General features: G+C 46.1%; 1 protein-coding gene across 2 annotated transcripts in view; it reads left to right on the top strand.

Moving 5' to 3' along the window:
• Positions 1 to 21,636, top strand: part of PEPD (peptidase D) — a 252,054-nt gene that overhangs the window by 103,738 nt on the left and 126,680 nt on the right. The window lies entirely within an intron of this gene.

Genomic DNA, 21,636 nt, shown 5'->3' with positions numbered 1-21,636 from the left:
GTTTCCTTAATAAGGTGCAAAAAGGGGGGCCAGCCCCTGAAAGAAAAAGTTTGTCCCAGTGATTTGCTGATAATTACTGGCTTCACCTGGCTAACATCACGAGAGTAAAACATTTTTGTTTGCCAAGAGGTATACCTGCAAACAGGCTTATTAGCTCTTGCCTAATACCTGTCTGTAGACATCCTGGGAAAATTCAAAAAGATACCATGTTAAAAGTTTATGGTGTAAGTTTAACTTATTCCCAAAATGCTAATTGGGGCGTGGTTGCAAAGATCCTACCCCCTACAGAGTTCACTCTACGCACCCCCATCATTGCTGAAACAAATGCTACGTGTGCACAAATGCTTAATTGTCAAAAATTTTTCCAGAAAATACAAAGCTATCCCTGGCCCCCTTCCACTGTAATAAAATTCAAAACATATCTTTTAATGATGCCCACATACTTTTGCCTCATGGATGGTTTTAGACATGTAATTCCCGCACTTGGTCATTCATTCCTGCCAACTTGTCTGATAACCACCCATGTTGCCTCAGCCGCCAATTAAACTGGTGCCAATTCTTCCCCTGTAGCCCGAGAAAATCCGTCAACGGCAGCCTCGAGCACTCCAACTAACTAAAAATTGTAATAGTCATGTGCAGTTATATTCTGACTCAGAAAAATTGGCCTTAGCAATGTCACTGGTTAAGGTTCCAGGTTTAGCCTTGGCTAATGGTCTAAAGAACAACTGGTTAGCTTGCAGCTTAGCCAAAAGCATAAATGCAACCTCACAAGCATTGTCATTGTTAAATAAAGAGTTGCGTGATCTAAGAGGTGCAGTTCTAAAAAATAGAGCTGGTATAGATTACCTCTTCCTTCTTCATCATTTAAGTTGTGAGACACACCAAAAGCTCTGTTGTTTTAACTTAACTGATAATGGCAATGCTGTAGATAAACAAATCAACAAGCTGCACAATATAGTAGCTAACAAAACAATAAGACAAAACAATTAGCTCAATTAGTTAACCCCTTGGCTTCCAGATCTTAGCTAGCTTAAAAGCATTGTTCATCCTAATTCTACCAGTATTGTTCATAAAAGTTCTGTTATGTCTCTGCGTTCCTTGTCTTATGCGCTGTTTAACCAATCTGTTTTATGTCTCAGCTAGTAAAACTGCTGCCCTCTATGCTCTAATAGCCCAACAAGAGGCTAAGTAATATGTATGTCACAAAAAGCTTTGTATGGTTATCAGAAATGCTATAATTGTAATAAAATTATGCATTTAAGGGGGGAATGTAGCAGCCATATCAGGGGTCAGACTAAGTAGCCTCATGCAGTCTCATGCTTCATGTTCTTGCTGAGCTCTTTCTCCCTTGAATATATTGTTGTAAGCTGATGAGACACAGGAATTCCTTATCTTGTCAAAGGTCATACAATTGTATATCTTGTTCTCTGCTGTTCTCTTCTGTTCTCTCCTTATCATGGCTACCCTACAACCCAGTTCTTGTATTATAAACAATAGTGCTAAGAGAAGAAATGTTGAGGACTGCAACCCCACGTGAGAGTGGGAGGAGGAGCCGTTTCATATGTGTCACAATGTCTATAAAACCAATGTGCTAATGTAAATCGGGGCTTCTGGCTCTTTGGAAACGATTCCAGCCTTAAGCCCACGCGTTAAATAAAGAATCTCTTTTTCCTTCACTCCGTGGTCTCTCTGACTCTGGGTTCTGCAACAGCTCCCCGTTACTTCTGCAGGCCCAGCCCTGCACTTCAGCCCACATGTGTTGGTTCCAACCCCGCAAACCCAGAGCTGCCTTTAGGAGTGGCCTCACCCAGGGCGAATGGAGATAATCTGTCTTCAGGGACGTCTAGACGTCTGTGATGGGAACATGAGAAATTCGAATGCATTTCTTCCCTCCCACCCTGATTTTCTTCCCTGTATGGAATCAAGCCATGGCATTTTTGGATACAGTTCCAGTTCAGGCTCGGCTGCAGTTTGGTTCTGGTTCAGGCCAGTCAAGGTTCAGTAACCATTTTGGCACACACAGGCAGTACCAGTTCACATGAGAAAACTTAAACTATTATTTGTAATGATAATTTGCACTGTAGGGGCGGAGAAAGCTAATGGGTCTGAATCTGTTGCAACGAAAGCCTATTCAGGCATTCGGAAAGAGGTTAAGTAAAAACATGGGGAGGGGGGCGGTTCCCTCCCCCACCCCCACCCCCACCGGCGGACTTCTCTGTCATCTGTATTTCTCTGTATTTTTCTGTCATCCTCTACTTGTGGAGGGTGACTTTCTGAAGAGGAGAACCTCCTGTTTCTGTTCTGTGATACAGTTGAGAACCTGATTGGTTGTTTGGTTGATCCTTTATTCTGAACCTGTAACCTGATCACAGAATCATAGAATAGTAGGGTTGGAAGGGGCCTAAAAGACCACTGAGTCCAATCCCTTGCTCAGTGCAGGAATCCAAATCAGAGCATCCCTGACAGATGGCTGTCCAGCTTCATCTGGAATGCCTCCAGCATGGGAGAGCCCACCACCTCCCTAGGTAATCGGTTCCACTGTCGTATTGCTCTAACAGTCAGGAAGTTTCTCCTGATGTTCAGCCGGAATCTGGCTACCTGTAACTTGAGCCGATTATTCCATGTCCTGCACTCCTGGATGATCGAGAAGAGATCCTGGCCTTCCTCTGTGTGACAGCCTTTCAAGTACTTGAAGAGCGCTATCGTATCTCCCCTCAGTCTTCTCTTCTCAAGGCTAAACATGCCCAGTTCTTTCAGTCTCTCTTCATAGGGCTTTGTTTCCAGTCCCCTGATCATCTTTGTTGCCCTCCTCTGAACCCTCTCCAGTTTGTCTGTATCCTTCTTAAAGTGTGGTGCCCAGAACTGGACACAGTACTCCAGATGAGGCCTAACCAGTGCTGAGTAGAGGGGAACTAGTACTTTCCGGGATTTGGAAGCTATGCTATTTTTATTATAATTATATAATAAAAATAATTGTAGATTGTTTTTCCAGTTCAGGTTCAGAAGAGACACTTAGAGAATAGTTCAAGTTCTGTTCCACTCAAGAAAAAATAAAGGTTCTTATTTTTGGTTCAGATTTGGTTTGCCACCCTGCTTTCTCCTAAACCCATGGTTTGGGTTGTGATGTGGGGAGAGGGAGAGACATTACCTTCTCCTAAGACTGTTTTCTCCCTTGTGGTTCTTGGATGTGCTTGGAGTGTGACAAAGCAAGTTAAGCTTTGTGTGTGTGTGTGTGTGTTTGTGTGTGTGCGTGCGTACACACCAGTGACGTGCATATTCATAACAGTGTGTGAGAGGTGTGCATGTAATATGGATGCACCACAAGATTTCTGTCCAGGGGTGGGTGGGGGTACCCAGAAGTGGAGGGCATGCTTTGGCTTCTTCATATCAGTGTCCCAGCATCCTGAATCTCCTTTGGTTCATATCAATATCCAGGTTGGAGAAGGTCTCTTGCCTGAATTCCCTCCTCACCTCTTTCTCTTTACTTGCTTGAATGAGAGGGATGACAGCACTGGGAGAACCATGGTAAAGGACTCCACCCCCCACCCCCACCCCCGCTTCCCTCCCTTTACCCCTGCATCGTTCCGCGGAGAGCATTGGGATGACTGTGGTGGAGAGAGAAGGAAGGCTCGTCCTGCCATTCCCACATTCAGGTAAGTAAAAGGAAGGTGTCAAGGGCTCCTTGGAGGCCTCTCTCAGTCTAATCCAGTAGCCAAGTCCAGACACAGACAAAGGGATTATTTTCAAAGCTTTATTCTTCTTTTACAACTTAACAACTATACTGTTTGCAACTAGATCTGAGCAGCACAGTACCTATGCCCTAAGTTGGAACAGTTGGTCCCCGTTTGAAAGGGAATTACTGGCAGACCCCTGAACATAAGGACTAGGGAGAGTCCCTCCCCTTTTCCTTTGGATCCTCTGGGCGCAGCTGTTGTTTGCGCGCCAACCAGGCACTATGCCTCCTTTCCGCGCCCTCCATCTGGCGCCGCTCTCTGCGTCTGCGTCGCGCATCCACCAAGTCTGCTATCTGCGCTCGGTCACTCCCTGGACTGCTTTCTAAGCTAGGAATGCTGGTGGGAGGAATCTCTGTCAGCTGTTGGCCCTGGGAAAGAGGAGCGCGCTCCTCTCCCAGGAGCGACTGCTCTTCCTCAGAATCAGAACTACTCTGGGACTCCATGCGCTCAGTGTCCACACTGACAGAAGGGGGAGTGCTTTGGGGACTGGCAAGGGTTGGGGTGAGGATGTTCATTTCCTGAGCCCTATAGATTGGTTCAGGAAATGAGCCAATTTGTTTCCTTTTGGGGGGAAACAGTTTCATTTCCGGATCCATCTGAACAGAGCCCTGGGGAATTCACCCATCTGTATCCATGACACAGTGGCAGTTCTGAATCCACAAAGAGCCTTCAGATGATCATCGTCTTTACTGCAGGCTCTGAAACCACAATTGGGATGAGGCTGACAATATTCTGCACAGTTAAGCTGCCGTAAATAATGCCAAATCAATAGAGTGGAAGAATATTATAAGGCTTAACAGTGTGTACATGCAGTTCTCCTTCATTTTATAGTTTGGTGTGTGTTTTTTTAAAATCCAGCTTTCATAAAAGGTTTGTTTGACTCTTAAGCAGTGACAAATTGTAAAAAAAAAACAAACAGGATTCTAGGCTATGGCTCCGATCCAGAGCTGCTCAGCTACAAATTAGGACAGTAGGTAAGACTGCTGAAACATCATAGTAGACCCAAAACAGCTGATGCTTGGGATGGATGGACAGGCAGGCAGGCAGGCAGACTGACCCAAGCAGCTGCCAATGGGGAGGGAGGATTTTCAGTGTTTGCCATGTAGCCTTTGAAACCTTTTGAGCAATCTTTGAAGTCAGTGAATGAGACCAAGTTGATCACTTCATAAGAGAGGTGACAGATCACACTACAGTCCACTAGCACAAATCACACAAACGCCACTTGTGAGGCAGAAAACATTTGTGGGACCATTTTGAGTTCTCTTGCTCCTCGCACACTTGAATTAGCCTCGGGGTTGATTTCCAGAAGCAGCCAGGAACATGGATTTGTGCAAAACAGCTGGTGCTGTGTAACCCCCTTTCTGCTTTTACACATTTTCCTGGGTCAAGGTCCTCCATCAATGAAAATTAAGAATAATGTTCCAAGTGCATCTATGTTTCTTTGTTTTTGGTGTTTCTTTTCAGGCAAGCATTTCCTGACTAGTGACTAAATTCTAGCCATTTTTATTGATGTTCCGGTTCTGTATTTTACTTTATTGTACGCTGCTCCAATACCTTTTGATGTGGAGCAGTTTATAAATTTTATAATAAATAATAAGTAAGTGACAGTAGCACAGGCGTATCCAGGCCGCTTAAGAGATGCCTTGGGGGATGCTATGCTAAGCAGCTCCTGCCTTCTTCATAAAATATAATAATATTATATATATTATTAATAATAATAATATAAATATAATGCTGTCCATTGTACATGTGGCCCTTCAGAGATCCGCTTTAGTGTTCATACCTACCCACCCACCCCTTTTTGGTATTGCCTGGCCCAACTTCCTCCACATCCTTCAGGGACATGGAAATGGACCAGCCCCTGGGAGAGAGATCCTCTTATGCCTCACTTCACCTTGAATCTTCATATCCCTGTCTTCTTCTAGGGAGGCCTCTGTAGTTAACTGTCTTTTAAAAACTCTCCCCTGCCCCACCACCTGCTTCTCTGCCCTTAATCTGGTTTCAGGGCAAGTCTCTATCCCAGCCATCTAAAAATCAATAGCGTAAGTGGGATAAAGGCAATTGGGAGCCACACAGACTCAGCTGTGACTTGTTTAGCGTGGCAATGATGTTAAGGCAGAGCTCTGCTCACATCCTTCCTCCCTGGCTTTTTATATTTGTTGCATAGCTCATCCCCCCCCCCCCCACCACATAGCAGCTTCACCATTTGAGAGGTCGAATTTGGTTCTTTATACGGTATTCTGTTCATTGTTGTCCCTTGATTTCTAAAACAGAGCTTAGGCTATCAGATGAGTCATTGTCATATATCTGTCAGTGTTACATTCCTGTATCTTTGGAGCTCTTTTACAGATTATGGCTCACACCTTTCATTTATCCCCCTTTTTTCAAGGGCACAAAAAGAAAATGAAGATTGTTCACATCCTAAGAGTGAACAATTGGAGCCAATTTTTCTCCCTCTGATTATTTTCTTGATTTGTGGCTTCCTATCTTGTAGAAGATATTGCTTTTTAAGTTATTCAAATATTTATTTCCCTGTTTTCAGTTAGAGGGCAAACGTTTCCTTGACAGGACAGCCTTTGGATTTTTTAAAATTTTACCAGTCCCAGTCAAAATTAGAAATAACCTTTTCATGTTCCGAAGGGGGTGGGGGCAGAAATGTACTCCTTATTTTATGGTGTATTGAAAAACAAGTGAATTCTTTTAACAGTGTCTAGAGGGGCAGCTGTATTAGTCTGCTGCAGCAAAGAGTCCTATGGCACCTTAAAGATCAGCACATTTATTCTGGCATTAGCTTTCATGGACACTGTTCACTTTATCAGATGCACCTGACAGTGATGAAGTGGACAATGTCCACGAAAGCTTATACTAGAATAAATGTGCCAGTCTTTGAGGTGCCAGAAGACAAAGAGTCCCACAGATGTTCCTTAGACCATCACAGAAATACTATTCAGATATTCATCCTGAACGTGTGAAGACACAAAGTGTGTGCTGCCACACTCCTTAACATCTAGTTCAGCATATGTGCTTTTGTGATGCTGGTACATGGGATGTTCCTCTACCAGCAACAGCATGATGTGGAGCAGAGAACGGGGAAACATGCCACACAGTGACAAGACCCCAGTTACGGGAAGGGCTGTAGTTTTGGCGAAGGGATTTAGCTCAGTGGTAGAGCACTTGTTTTGTATGTAGAAGGTCCCAGGTCCAATCTCTGACATCTCCAGGTAGGGCTAGGAAAGTAGGGGCTGTGACTCAGTGGCAGAGCACCTGCTTTGTATGAAGGAGGTCCCAGGTTCAACCTCCGGCATCTTCAGATAGGACTAGGAAAGATTCCTTCCTGAAACCCTGGAGAGCCATTGCTGCCAGTCAGTGTCGACAGTACTGGGCTAGATGGACCCAGGGTCTGACTCAGTTTAAGGCAGTGTCCTCTGCTCTTACATACTTCTATACCTCTGTCTGAAACCCTGGAGAGCTGCTGCCAGTCACTGTAGACCAGGGGTGGGCAGAAGGTAGATCTCCAGATGTTTTGGACCTCAACTCCCAGAAGCATCTGCCAGCATGGCCAATGCTTAGGAATGCTGGCAGTTGACATCCAAAACATCTGGAAATCTACTTTCTGCCCAGCCCTGCTATAGGCATTACTGAGCTAGATGTACCAAGGGTCTGACTTGGAAGAAGGCAACTGAACTTGTAATTCATATTGTAGCAGCCATATCGGGGGTCAGACTAAGTAGCCTCATGCAGTCTCATGCTTCATGTTCTTGCTGAGCTCTTTCTCCCTTAAATATATTGTTGTAAGCTGACGAGACACAGGAATTCCTTATCTTGTCAAAGGTCATACAATTGTATATCTTGTTCTCTGCTGTTCTCTTCTGTTCTCTCCTTATCATGGCTACCCTATAACCCAGTTCTTGTATTATAAACAATGGTGCTAGGAGGAAAAATGTTGAGGATTGCAACCCCATGCAGGAGGGGGAGGAGGAGCCGTTTCATATGTGTCACAATGTCTATAAAACCAATGTGCTAATGTAAATCGGGGCTTCTGGCTCTTTGGAAACGATTCCAGCCTTAAGCCCGCGCGTTAAATAAAGAATCTCTTTTTCCTTCACTCCGTGGTCTCTCTGACTCTGGGTTCTGCAACATAAATGGTGCCGTGACTCGGATGTGGCAGGCTCTGAGCCAGACAGGTGGCAGTTGCCTGCTCTTGATCGCCGCACCGGGAAGACGAGCTCGGCGCATGCCTCCCTTTCTTGGCGCCACCGACCTTTTTGTCGAGTGAATGGGAGAAAGCCTGCACCGGGATCGCCCAAACGGCAGCGAGCAGCAAGAGAACCTTGGGAAGCGGAGGAAGGAACTTGAGCCCTGCCTGTATCGCAGCTGCAATTGAGTTGAAACCCACATTGGAAGCCTTCAGGAGAAAGGCAAGTATATGGGAAAAAGAGGGCCCCGCCTTTAGGGAGAAAGGCCACTGGGCAGAAAAAAAGAGGGCCCCGCCTTATGAAGAAAGTCAGTGTTGGTGGTATACGTATACAAAAGAACCTACTCCTTGCGGGTAGAAGGGGGGCCTGATCACACCCCCGAGTGGGCGCCAGTACCTAGCACGCCAGTACTCAGTAGGAAGCTGAGGAAGCTGGGGAAGCCGTTTTCCGCTCTGGTAAAAAGTGGGAAAAGTGGGTGGCAGGGACATATGGATGTAGTGGAGAGATTGATGATTGTGTGAGTGGCTACTGCGGTTTCTGAAGCATACCGTTGACCGTCCGGGTGCCCAGGCCAGTAGCAAAGTGCGTGGTGTGAAAAATCCTCTTGTGTCGGCCAGTGAGACCCCTTACTCACTGACCAATTCCCATTCCCTAATTGTTTCTGTCTTCAATTTAGGAGGGAGGCTATGGGTGGTGGGGGAAGCAAACCTTGCACCCCCTTGAGATGTATGTCAAACAAAGAAGGAAAAAGGTTTTTTTTTTAAAAAGATTCAGAATAGAAAGAGAAAACAGCAAAAAGCTCAAGGTCGAGCTGAGAGAAAAAAAAAACAAGATCTGAGGCTGTTAATTAGAAAAATGTTGCAGGACAGTCTGGCTTTTAACAAAGCGTGGGAGCGTGAGAGTGTAAGGCCGAAAAAGTAGCTGTTAGCCTAGTGTGCTGAGAGGGGGGGGGCAGGAAAATTGCCCACAACGTTCTGAGTTGTGCAACATCATCACCTCGCCTAATTGAGATGAAATCCCTAAAAAATGGAAACTGAAAATGAAGACCCAGAAGATGAAGGCAAAATAGAAAATAAAGGTGAAGAATCAGCCCCCAGAGCACAGGCTAGACCCCTCTTCGAGTGAAAAGTGTGCCATAAGACTGTCCCAAAGCAGAATGAAGCGGAAAGACCACGTTGAAGATCTCTGTCAAGGTAACCGTGTTTAGCTTTGAACTGTGTTAAAATTGCATAGAGCCTGTAGCTACTGACCATCAGCTATATGATTTCTGAAGAGCGTAACCATTAAGCTTTTGCCGTGGGATTCCCTGCAATGAAGAAATCTCACTGATTTGAGTGTCCAGTGTTACACTGCCTAAGTGTGTGTGCTAAAGAGACCGAGAAACCAGACAGCATGTTCCTGGCCAAGCCAAAATCACGCTACTGCCATGCTCCTGGAAGCTGCAATAAACTGTGTAAGCTGGGAGACCCAACCTGATTGAGAAGAAAAGAAGATATTGGAGCAACTGTCTTGAAAAACAATGAGATCTGTGTAGCTGGCTAGCTGACGCTGTCAGTGATGTTACAACTTTAAATTAAGACTGTTTTCCTGTTTGAGACCCCAGCGAAGAAAGCTAACCCGAGTTATTTGTTGCCCGTGCCAAAGCAAGAATTTGGCTGCCCTGTACCTCATCGTGTCCTGTTTTGAGCTTGGGATTTACAAATACAAACAAACTGAGAAGCTTGCCTTTGAAGTCCTGCAAATCACCCCACCGCCTCCCCGAAGATTAATGGCTGCCTGAAAAATGCAAGTATAAAGCGATGCCCATCACCCCCCAGCGTCCTGAGTTTCGGCACTCAGTGTTTCAGTGCTTTCGTGTACCAGGTTAAAAGAGAAAAAAAAAAAAAAGAGTAAGTTTTTAAAATGTCTGTGAGAGAACCTGACAGAAGTAAAATAAAATTTACAGAGGAGTTGCCCAGGTTAAAGCATCATGGCTAGAGAGCTGAGCTGTGCCGCTCTGTTTAAACAGAAGCCTTGCTAAAAAGTTAAAGGCCCTTGTCTGTCAGAAGGGGTGTAGGGCCACACTTTCCCTTTTTAAACTCATGCAAAAGTAGAGAGCCTTTGCTGGAAACATCGCATCTTCATTGCCCAGAGCCTTCTCTGTTTGCCTCCATCATCATCTGGGCTTTTTAGAGACACTCTGCACATGAACTAAAATTTTAAATTGTCACAAACTTGCCATGGACAGTGCTATGAAGCTTTTGATAAACTTGAACTCTCATCGCTGTGGACCGTGTGTCTATGTTTGTAGTCAGCTCAGTGTACAGCAGGCTGAGTTTGATCTATAACTTTTAGATTTCCTTCTGCCAGAACTCATGCAGCATAGAGTTGCCGATGCAAAAATGGTGACCTAGAACTCTGCGTGTGTGGGTATGCCCGTCCCTTGATTTTAATGAGCCCTGAGCTTTCAGCCAGAAGAGCAGTATAATTGCTGGATCTGCTCCATCATGCCTTACCATGCAAGAAGTGTTTTCCATTCATTGTGTTAAATTGCAGAAAAAGTTTGTTGTATATATTTTATGATTTCTTAAATATCATAAAATATATGTGATATTTGCAGATTAGTGTTAGTTGCAACTCCAAATGATACTAAGTGTGGTTCCCAATGGATAACGAAGAGAAAAGACAAAAGCAAGTAGAAAAGAAAGAATAGAGAAAGTAAAAGACAGATAAAGAAGAGAGAAAAAGAAAAGGCAAAAGGCAAAGAAAAAACATTTATAAAAAAGAAGCGTGGCCATAGTTGCCCCCAGGGTAAATTAAAAGCAGCTGATTGTGCCTGGAGCTTATTACCTGGGGTAAAGTAGCCACAATAATGTAATAGTTCTTTAAAATGAAGAAAATGTAACTAGAAGGAGAAGAAGAGCCTATCCCAAATGTGTGTCATTGGGACTAGTGTAAGGCAGAAAGGTTTAAGTAAGTGAGTTTAACTTGAAAAAGACAAATAAAGAAACAAGGCTGGTGCATAGATCAGAAAGTTTTATATAAAAAGTTTGAAACATGATCTGCAATACAGGCAGATCAGCAAAGAAAAAGAAAGCAAAAGAAAGAGAAAAAATTTGTCTTCCCATACTAATAAATAAAAAGTGTTATCAAGCACTTTGGGAAGCGAAATTGTTTACAGGAAGCTGTGCCTGAGAACCAAACACTTCTAGCCTATGCTGAAAATGCTTGCTAGTGTTGTGCTGCCTCATGGGTAACATGTATGGTATAAAACCCATTTAGTGCAATAGCTCGTGGTTCAGAAAAGCTGTCTGATCCAAAAATTAAGTACGCCTGTGTGCTGTAAGTTACCCAATAAAGTCTCCTTGTAAGTAACCCCCCCCTGCTGGAATCCCAAAACACAAGTGGGGCTAGAGCGCCTCACCCAGTATCAAACCCTGCTGTTAAAAGCCATGAAAGCAGGTATGAAGAAGTCAGTTAATATGACCAAAGTGTCTAAAGTGCTGCAAGGTGCCACCGAGGCCCCAGAGCGTACTTGGAGCATCTTTCAAATGCCTATCGCCAGTACACCTCCCTCAACCCAGAGGCCCAAGAAGACGTAGACGAAAGAAAAGAAGAAGACCCGGCAGAGGCAGAAGATTCTTAAAAAAAAGAACCAGTGTGCCCAGTGTGGACAAGATGGACATTAGTGGCATAAATGCCCAAATAAAATAAATCAAATACACAAAGGAGAAAACCAAAGGGGCCAGAATGGGCGAAGAGAGAGACAGCTTGAGAGGGGCCGTGACATTGACTGTGAGGGGCAGTGACATTGACTTCATAATTGACACTGGAGCAGCATCAAAAGCAAGCAACAAGAAGTCCAAACACTGAGCAAAGGTCTTCAAGCCCAGCGCCGCTTTGTCTTAAAAAAATAAGCCATTCCCATCACAGAAGTTCATCCTTTCCAACCAAGAGTTAAAGTATGAGTTAAAGAGGGAAAAATAACCCTTTGACTCCCAGATGGAGAGGACTAAAAACTGTCATACTTTCCACCCCCGCAGCTATGAAAGCAGCTAGAGTTAAACCCTAGATACATTGGACACGAGTCAAGAGAGCGAGAGGGGGAGAGTAGACTGTAAACAGAAATCCTGAAAATCCTTTAAAAATCATTCTGAAAAAGCAGTAAGAAGACTCAGGCTAGACCTTACTGTGGACACACCGGGAAACTGTCCCCCTGCGTACGGTCAGACCTGCAACTAGAGAATTAAAGAAGGGGACTAGACCCTACTGCAGCTTGCCAGGTGAATAGCTGCCCAGCGTACGGTCAAATCCCAAAGAAGATCAAACATGCGTGTTGTAGTGTTAGTAGTGTTGCATTGTGTTTCCTTAATAAGGTGCAAAAAGGGGGGTCTGCCCCTAGAAAAAGAAGTTTGTCCCAGTGATTTGCTGATAATTACTGGCTTCACCTGGCTAACATCACGAGAATAAAACATTTTTGTTTGCCAAGAGGTATACCTGCAAACAGGCTTATTAGCTCTTGCCTAATACCTGTCTGTAGACATCCTGGGAAAATTCAAAAAGATACCATGTTAAGAGTTTATGGTGTAAGTTTAACTTATTCCCAAAATGCTAATTGGGGCGTAGTTGCAAAGATCCTACCCCCTACAGAGTTCACTCTACGCACCCCCATCATTGCTGAAACAAATGCTACGTGTGCACAAATGCTTAATTGTCAAAAATTTTTCCAGAAAATACAAAGCTATCCCTGGCCCCCTTCCACTTTAATAAAATTCAAAACATATCTTTTAATGATGCCCACATACTTTTGCCTCATGGATGGTTTTAGACATGTAATTCCCGCACTTGGTCATTCATTCCTGCCAACTTGTCTGATAACCACCCATGTTGCCTCAGCCGCCAATTGAACTGGTGCCAATTCTTCCCCTGTAGCCTGAAAAAATCCGTCAACGGCAGCCTCGAGCACTCCAACTAACTAAAAATTGTAATAGTCATGTGCAGTTATATTCTGACTCAGAAAAATTGGCCTTAGCAATGTCACTGGTTAAGGTTCCAGGTTTAGCCTTGGCTAATGGTCTAAAAAACAACTGGTTAGCTTGCAGCTTAGCCAAAAGCATAAATGCCACCTCACAAGCATTGTCATTGTTAAATAAAGAGTTGCGTGATCTAAGAGGTGCAGTTCTAGAAAATAGAGCTGGTATAGATTACCTCTTCCTTCTTCATCATTTAAGTTGTGAGACACACCAAAAGCTCTGTTGTTTTAACTTAACTGATAATGGCAATGCTGTAGATGAACAGATCAACAAGCTGCACAATATAGTAGCTAACAAAACAATAAGACAAAACAATTAGCTCAATTAGTTAACCCCTTGGCTTCCAGATCTTAGCTAGCTTAAAAGCATTGTTCATCCTAATTCTACCAGTATTGTTCATAAAAGTTCTGTTATGTCTCTGCGTTCCTTGTCTTATGCGCTGTTCAACCAATCTGTTTTATGTCTCAGCTAGTAAAACTGCTGCCCTCTACGCTCTAATAGCCCAACAAGAGGCTAAGTAATATGTATGTCACAAAAAGCTTTGTATAGTTATCAGAAATGCTATAATTGTAATGAAATTATGCATTTAAGGGGGAAATGTAGCAGCCATATCGGGGGTCAGACTAAGTAGCCTCATGCAGTCTCATGCTTCATGTTCTTGCTGAGCTCTTTCTCCCTTAAATATATTGTTGTAAGCTGACGAGACACAGGAATTCCTTATCTTGTCAAAGGTCATACAATTGTATATCTTGTTCTCTGCTGTTCTCTTCTGTTCTCTCCTTATCATGGCTACCCTATAACCCAGTTCTTGTATTATAAACAATGGTGCTAGGAAGAAAAATGTTGAGGATTGCAACCCCATGCAGGAGGGGGAGGAGGAGCCGTTTCATATGTGTCACAATGTCTATAAAACCAATGTGCTAATGTAAATCGGGGCTTCTGGCTCTTTGGAAACGATTCCAGCCTTAAGCCCGCGCGTTAAATAAAGAATCTCTTTTTCCTTCACTCCGTGGTCTCTCTGACTCTGGGTTCTGCAACAATATGATGGAGAACATTTACAATGGCCTGACATTTTTGGAGGGAGCCTGTGTTTCTTACAGTGTGCGGTATCAGTGAACAGTCCACTCTGAAGTTATATATAATACATAAATAAAAATACATAATAATCCATAAATACAGTAAACAAAATAAAAATAAATATTTACCATTGGCCCATGGAGCCTGTTGGCAGTAGTTGTCTGCATTCTCTGAGTAGAGGCCCTGCTACCTGAGACTTTTTCACTAGAGATGCCAGTGACTGAAGCTGGGAGTTTGGGTCAGCAACTTCCTAATTACCCTGGAAGTTAATTTTTATCAAGAGGTAGCTCAGCTTTGAATACAGCAAATGCAACAAATTTTTATATGAAACGAAGCCAACAAAAGCACTGCAAACGTAGAGAAACATCGATATATATGTCCCTGATGGAATCTTCAACTATAAACACCTTGGTTTACAAACATGGTCTCCAAGAACCAAAAAAGACTCCAGCCCCCTGTCGAAAATACTATAATCAGGAAACAATATAAACAAGATGTAAGTGTATTTGGGAGATTGGGTCTTCAGCATCACCAATGCATCACCGATGCAATGAATATGAACTTGAGCACACTCCGGGAGAGAGCGCAGGACAGGAAGGCCTGGCGTGCTCTGGTCCATGGTGTCACGAAGAGTCAGACACGACTGAACGACTGAACAACAACAAATACCGCAGATATGGTTATAATGTGTAGAAAACTCAGTAGGAGGCCAGACACTCTGTGCTTAGTGGGTGGGAAGTTGCTGACCTCTTACCAGTGGTCAGCTAGGTAATTTTAGACCCTGGATAGAATGGTCTTATGGGAGTGCTGGTGGTGTTGGTTTCCTTAGATGACAATGTGTATTACATCAGTTGTGAAGCACACAATTAACATTTCTCATAAAATAAGCATCAGTAGTCATGTTCAGCCACCCTATAGCCCCCTGACTATAGATTTATTTATTTTTTAAGGAAAGGCAAGGAAGGGTGTTGCAGCAACCAGCATCAGCAGGCTCTGGCATGACTGTTTTGCTGCTGCCCCATCATCTGCCACTCCCCGTGGTACTGTGTGTGTGTGTGTCTGTGTGTGCCGTGGTACACTGTTCTGCAGAGCCTTGGAATTCAGCCCTTCGGTCCAGCCCTAGCAGCAACATTGTCTCTTACGTTAGCGTGGTCTCGCTGACCTTAATGAATGTTTACTCTGGGAATTCATGCCCATGCATGGTGGTTCCTTCAGACTCAAGAAGCAGACATATATTGCATGTTTTAAAAGAAGTTCCACTCACTGCCATTATATTGTTGCTAGCAAAAAGTTTCAGGTGCACTTAACAACACCTAGACTCTTCTAAAGTGCTTTCTCCACCCCCACCCCCCTTCTGGGGATGCTGTAATATCTCTTATGCTCCAGTTCTCAGAGTTTTCCTTTGAGGCACAGAAGTGAAAATTTATTTTCTTCGGTGTTGCTGGTGGGAAACGTCTGGTAGCACGTTCTGCCTCCCAGATTAGAAAAAGGTGCAAGTTGACTTATTTTTTTTGTCCCCTGCCAATTTTAAGAGAAAGGAAATCTTGCAAAATTGGCAGGAGCCACAAGTGAAAAGCACACAAAAAATGCTTCCAATCTCTTGCTGCAACACCTGAGCTCTTTTGTTCTGACTCACCAAGATGGAGAGATCATGCCTTCTGTGTAAATTTAGATCTTTCCACACAGGGTATAGGTAACTCTTCAGAAATAGAGGAAACGAAGACGAATAAATAATATCCCACATTTCCTCCAAGGAGTCCAAGGCAGCGTTCTCCCCCCCCCCACCCATTTTATTCTCACAATGATCTTGTGAGGTAGGTTAGGCTGAGAGATGCTGATGAGCCCAGTGAGTTTCATGGCTGAGTGCGGGGCTACCGTGAAGTGTAGGCATGGTTAGGTACACCTCAGCAGAGGCTCACTGACAAGAGCCCCCTGGACGTGTTCCTCTTCACCATTGCAACTCCTCATCTGTTCAGCCTGCATAGTGCGGTGGTAAAGGAAGCAGAGTAATAGTGCTGAATCCACTGGCAATGCCATCTTACAAGAGAGTGCCACCTCTGGGGCACCTCTCAGCCCATAGAGTCCCAAAGCAGCTCTGATTCTGAGGAAGAGATACAATCTGTGGGAGAGGAACGTTTTTCAGAGGCGCAGCTGGAGGGAGAGCCGGGGGGGGGCTCACATTCCTGGGAGCGACAGTGACCCTGGCATGGAGAGGGAGGGACAACTTGAGCTTCTAGACGCGAGGCGCAGGTGCAGAGACAAGCGAGAGGTTGCGGGCGCTGAGAGGAGGCGCTCAGCCCACTTGGCGCGATGACAACAGCTGTGCCCTGATGCCCCATGGGAAAGGGGGGACTCTCCCCTCCTAGTCCTTAAGTTCAGAGAGTTGCCATGCTTTTCTCCAAACTGAGACCAACTGACGTCCTAACGCTTAGAATCCCCTGGTAGGCTGCTCCTTTGAGTTTTTCACTTAGTCTCAGGCAGTTAGCATCTGTAAGCATCATTAGATTGAATGGAAATAAAGCCTTAGAAAAGAGCCCTTTTGTCTGCGTGTTGATTCTGGCTACTTGTCAGGAGGCCCTAGCCGGCCTCTTTCAGTCTACTCCAGTAGCCAACTCCAGACACAGACAAAGGATTCTTGTCAAGGCTTTATTCCTTTTACAACTTAATAACTCTATCACCAGCGACTAAGCTATGAACAGCAGAGTAACCTGTGCCCCAGGTTGGAAACAGTTGGTCCCCGTTTAAACAAGAATCACTTGCAGACCCTGAACTTATGGGCTAGGGAGAGTCCCTCCCCTTTTCCCTTGGGTCCTCTGGATGCGACCGTTGCTTGCGCGCCAAACGGGCGCTACGCCTCCTTTCTGCAGCCTCCATAGCTTGTCATTCTTTGCGTCTGCGTCGAGCATCCAGCCAGCCCTCCTCCCATGCTCTTTCACTCCCAGGACCGCTATCTATGTCTGGAATGCCGGCAGGAGGAATCTCTGCCAGCTGCAGGGCCTGGGAGGGATGAGCGCACTCCTCTCCCATGGACGGCTGTTCCTCCTCAGAATCAGAACTGCTCTGAGGTTCTATGGGCGCAGTGTCCACCCTGACACTACTTGAGGATTTAAGAAGGTAGCAGGGGTGCTCCTGACACTCTGTTTGTATGCGTGGGGGGGAGGGATGAGGCTTTTGGGGCAGCGGGAAAGCCCTCTTGAGAGGGAACATAGGGCACCTTGGCTCCGGATTGTATTGTGGAGTTTACCTGTGGCAAGGAGTGGACTTTCAGGTTATTTTAAAGAGCTTTAAGCCTGCCTTTTGGGTACCATGGTTTAATGTAGGGGTACAGAACCCCTGGCCCAGAGGCCGAATCTGGCTTGCTGGGCTCCCCAGTCTGGCCCTCAGAGCCATGGGTTCCTCCAGGGACTTGGGCCACACTCACTGACGCCATCTGGCCTGCACAGGGCCTGTGGGGGAGGGGTGTGATCTGGGCCCTACCCATACATAGTTGTGCCCCCTTGGTCTAAGGCAGGGATGGGGAACCTCAGGCCATGGGGGCCAATCTGGCCCTCCAGGGTTCCCTAAACGGCCATGCCCCCTTCCCCTGGCTCCCTTTCCCCAAACCACTGATCATTTGGTGGTTTCCCAGCTTTCGTGCAGTTTTCCCCCCATTCTCAACGGTTGAAATACCTTTCCTAAGGCTTAGTGACTGGCAGTGAGAGCTTTAAGTTACAATGTGCTGGTATGTTTTGCATTTTTGACCCCACCCCTTGTGCCTTTGGCCCCAGCCTTCCACTGGAACACGGCACTGAAGAGCTTCTCCAAAATTGAATTCAGCCCTCCGGCTGAAAGAGGTTCAACACTCCGGTAGAAGGAATGTTGTGCTGGGAGGGCGTTGTTTTGCAATCTTGAGGGCAGGACAGGAAGGCCTGGTGTGCTATGGTCCATGGAGTCACGAAGAGTCGGACATGACTGAACGACTGAACAACAACAAAAATACTTTGTGTCGTGTATTGGATCCCCATTCGCATTAGGTAGTGGTACATATAAGTAAGATCCCAGGTTACTTACAGGGTGCTGGGATCCCACCCCAGGCCTGCTGTCACTAGTACATCGTTCTCCTGTCTTTGTGCTCTCCTGGGGACTTGTTTTGGATGTCTTCAAATCTTCCTTGTTTGCATGCAGTCCTGTTACCTGGGTTTTAAAGCGTGAAGCGGCTTGTCCGTCTTTGAAATAGAAAGTACTTCGCCCATCCATGGGAGGCTCCATCTAGTCGGTGCAGTAATATTGGCCTCTCTGAATTTGAGCTGAGAACGTTATTTTATTTTAAAATTACTTGTCTCACCTCCTAGCCAAGTCGCAGGCACTCATGTTGACCAAGAAACCAACAAAAAGATCAAATGACAAGCCAAAGCAGTTAAAAGTGATCTTGAAAGTGAGTAAGCCCAGCCAGCAGATCCTAAAAGTATCATGTTCCTAAAAGAACAGCAGCTGTCTGCATTTACATCCTCAAAGATGACCTTCCATTCTCCTCAGGGGAATTGAGCCCAGTTTATGCATTAATTGGAGTTGAGTGCTAAAGCTTTACTTGAAGTGTGTCACATAATAATACTAATAATTTCAAAAGTATAACTGCCCCCGCCAACTCGGCATTAAAGCCCTCTAACAGACCAGTAGTGGTGGGGCTGTAGGATTGAACGCTCCACTACATGGAAAGGCAAATCCATGGCACATAGAAACGTCAAGGGGAAGGTTCTAAATGCTGGGACGTTTTCCCCAACATAGGAGAGCATTCGAACATGCATTTCTTGGTCAGCGGAGGAGTGGAAGCAACAGCAGAGGGCTAACTTCTCCAGCTCAAGAAGACAGGGCCAAGGAAATTACACTTCCGCCCCTGGAGGAGGGACACACGCACCCCCGCCCCGGTCTTGGCTCTGTCTTGGCCGAGAAGCGTAGAGGCTTGGGGGCTGCTCTTTGGCAGCCTGATAGTTAAAAAAATAAAATAATAATTAGGGGCATTCCTTTTCCTCCTCGAGAAGGATCTTGGAATTGTTGTAGATCACAAGCTGAATTTGAGCCAACGATGTGATATGGCTGCAAAAAAGGCAAATGCTATTTTGGACTGCATTAATAGAAGTATAGCTTCCAAATCATGTGAAGTACTAGGTCCCCTCTACTCAGCACTGGTTAGGCCTCATCTTGAGTACTGTGTTCAGTTCTGAGCACCGCACGTTAAGAAGGATGCAGAAAAACTGGAGAGGGCTCAGAGAAGGGCAACAAAGATGATCAGGGGACTGGAAACAAAGCCCTATGAAGAGAGACTGAAAGAACTGGGCCTGTTTAGCCTTGAGAAGAAAAGACTGAGGGGAAATAGGATAGGGCTGTTCAAGTACTTGGAAGGCTGTCACAGAGAGGAAGGCCAGGATCTCTTCTCCATCATCCCAGAGAGCAGGACACGGAATAATGGGCTCAAGTGACAGGGAGCCAGATTCTGGCTGAACATCAGGAGAAACTTCCTGACTGTCAGAGCAATACGACAGTGGAACCCATGACTTAGGGAGGTGGTGGGCTCTCCCACGCTGGAGGCACTCAAGACGAAGCTGGACAGCCACTTGTCAGGGATGCTCTGACTTGGATTCCTGCATTGAGCAGGAGTTGGACTCAAGGGACTTATAGGCCCCTTCCAACCCTACTATTCTATGATTCTATGAGTGCCCTAGACAAGATTAGGGGGGTTTGGAGGGTCTTTGAGTGGAAGACGCTCGCTGTGTTTTTCCTCCCAACTTTTTCTGGCGGCACCTTTCTGAAAGGGGACCTGGTGCATTCAGCCCTGGCGCTCCCCCTCAGCATTGGCTGGCTTGTTTGAGGGGTTGGGGGGGGCAGTCTGCTCCCTCCCTCTAGTGCGCCTGCCTTCTTTCCGAGGAGGACCTAGCACTTCCTGCCCCAGCGTCACTCCTGACCGGCTGCTGGGCCTCAGCCCTTGGGTAGAACCTGGTGCATCTAACCCCAGCGTTCTCCCGGGCGTCTTCACTCATGTGGCCCCTTGGCATTGCTAGGCGGGAACCTGAAGCCTCGCTCCTCACGGCATTCCTGCCCCCTTCGGCCAGCAGCCGAGTTTTTGCCTCAGAAAAGCAAGAACCCGAGGTGCCTCAGCACTTGTGGTTTTCACTTCTCTACCCAGCGAGAGCCCGAGGCGCCTCAGCTCTTGGTGTTTTCTACTTCCCTTCCCAGCCACAGCGAACCAAGTCAGCCTCCGCCTGCTCTCCCTCACAGCCTTTTTCTGATGGCTTCAGGGGAGGGGGGAGGGAGTGCCCCAAACGCAAGCGGCCCACGGGTATAGCACCACCACCATCTCCTCCACCTCTCACCCAGTCTCACTCATCCGTAGGGATGCCCCCCTCTAACAGAGGGGCTGTGAACCAACCTCAGGCATCATCAAGAAGGGCTCCTTCCCCTTCTTCTCCTTCAACTTCAGCCTCAGGGTTGTAATCCCATTGCAAGGGCCCCTGACACTCATGTGAGGTCCCTCTCTGAGCAGGAGGAGCTCTCCTCCCGAGAGGAGGCAGGCAGTTGTCGGGGGGTGTCCAGCCTGCTGCGACCCCACCACAACATAGACTTTTTCAGTGGGGCCTATTCCCTGTTATTCTAAACAAGGCCATCAAGGTTCTTAAACTGACTAAGCCTGCTTCAGCAGCTTCTACGGAAGACTGCCCAGGAAGGGGCTGCAGAAGTCTTTCTTTCTGATGCCCCATCTGATCCTGTGGGGCCTTTTTCCTAAATCCTTTCTGCAGATGCTCAACTCTGAATGGATGGAGCCAGCCAAACAAAGGGCTACCCGTTCACTGGCTAGGAAAATGTTCTCACTTCCACAGGAAGTTATGGACTGCCTGAAGGTGTCCTTGGTCGATGATCCCATGGCCACCCTGACCTCCAAATTGGTTCTCAAAAAGGAGGATAATGAAGTTCTCGCTGATCTCAGTTGATTCCATGATTGCCTGGGCCTCAGTTCCCTGCGTACATGCTTTGCTGACTGAGGTTCCTCCTGCCCCCCTCCCCAGTACCTTAGGGAAGGTCTCAACAAGCTTACCAGGGCAGATGAGTTTCTTGCAGACTCCCCCATGCATGCTGTATTCTGCCAGAGCTATGGCAGCCAGGGTGGTGGCCCACCAGAGCTTGTGCTTGAAGCATTGGGAGGTAGACTAGCAGTCTAAGCCCACTCTTTCAACCACACCTTTTCTTGGTGGCGAGCTCTTTAGGGAGTCCCTTATTCCTCATCTAGTGGAGTCAAAGGATAAGAAGAAGGTCCTACTTTCTGCCTCAGAAAAGGAGGATTCTTAAGGCTAAGAAACAAAGATCTCAGTCCTTTCATCCCCGAGGCCCTGCTTCCACCTCCTTCTATCAAAACAGACCGTTTAAGGCACAGTGGTCTCCTACTGTCAGCATGCCAAGTCCAGACCATCTAAGTCTGGTCATGGAGGAAAACATCAGGGAAAACCTTCCCGATGACACCACATCCTGTCACATCAGAGGTAACTTACAGCAGTTTTGTCACCCTTGGGCATTCATCACCTCAGACAGCTGGATGCTCAAGACTGTCAAGCTGGGCTACACCCTCGAGTTCTGCACTGGTTCCAGGGA

This window comes from Heloderma suspectum, chromosome 8, assembly GCF_057233095.1.
Source record: "Heloderma suspectum isolate Gila_16-S chromosome 8, 16-S_ref, whole genome shotgun sequence".
Taxonomy (NCBI): Eukaryota; Metazoa; Chordata; class Lepidosauria; order Squamata; family Helodermatidae; genus Heloderma; species Heloderma suspectum.
Note: the sequence above shows the minus strand (reverse complement) of the source record. Positions and strands in the feature narration are given on the sequence as shown.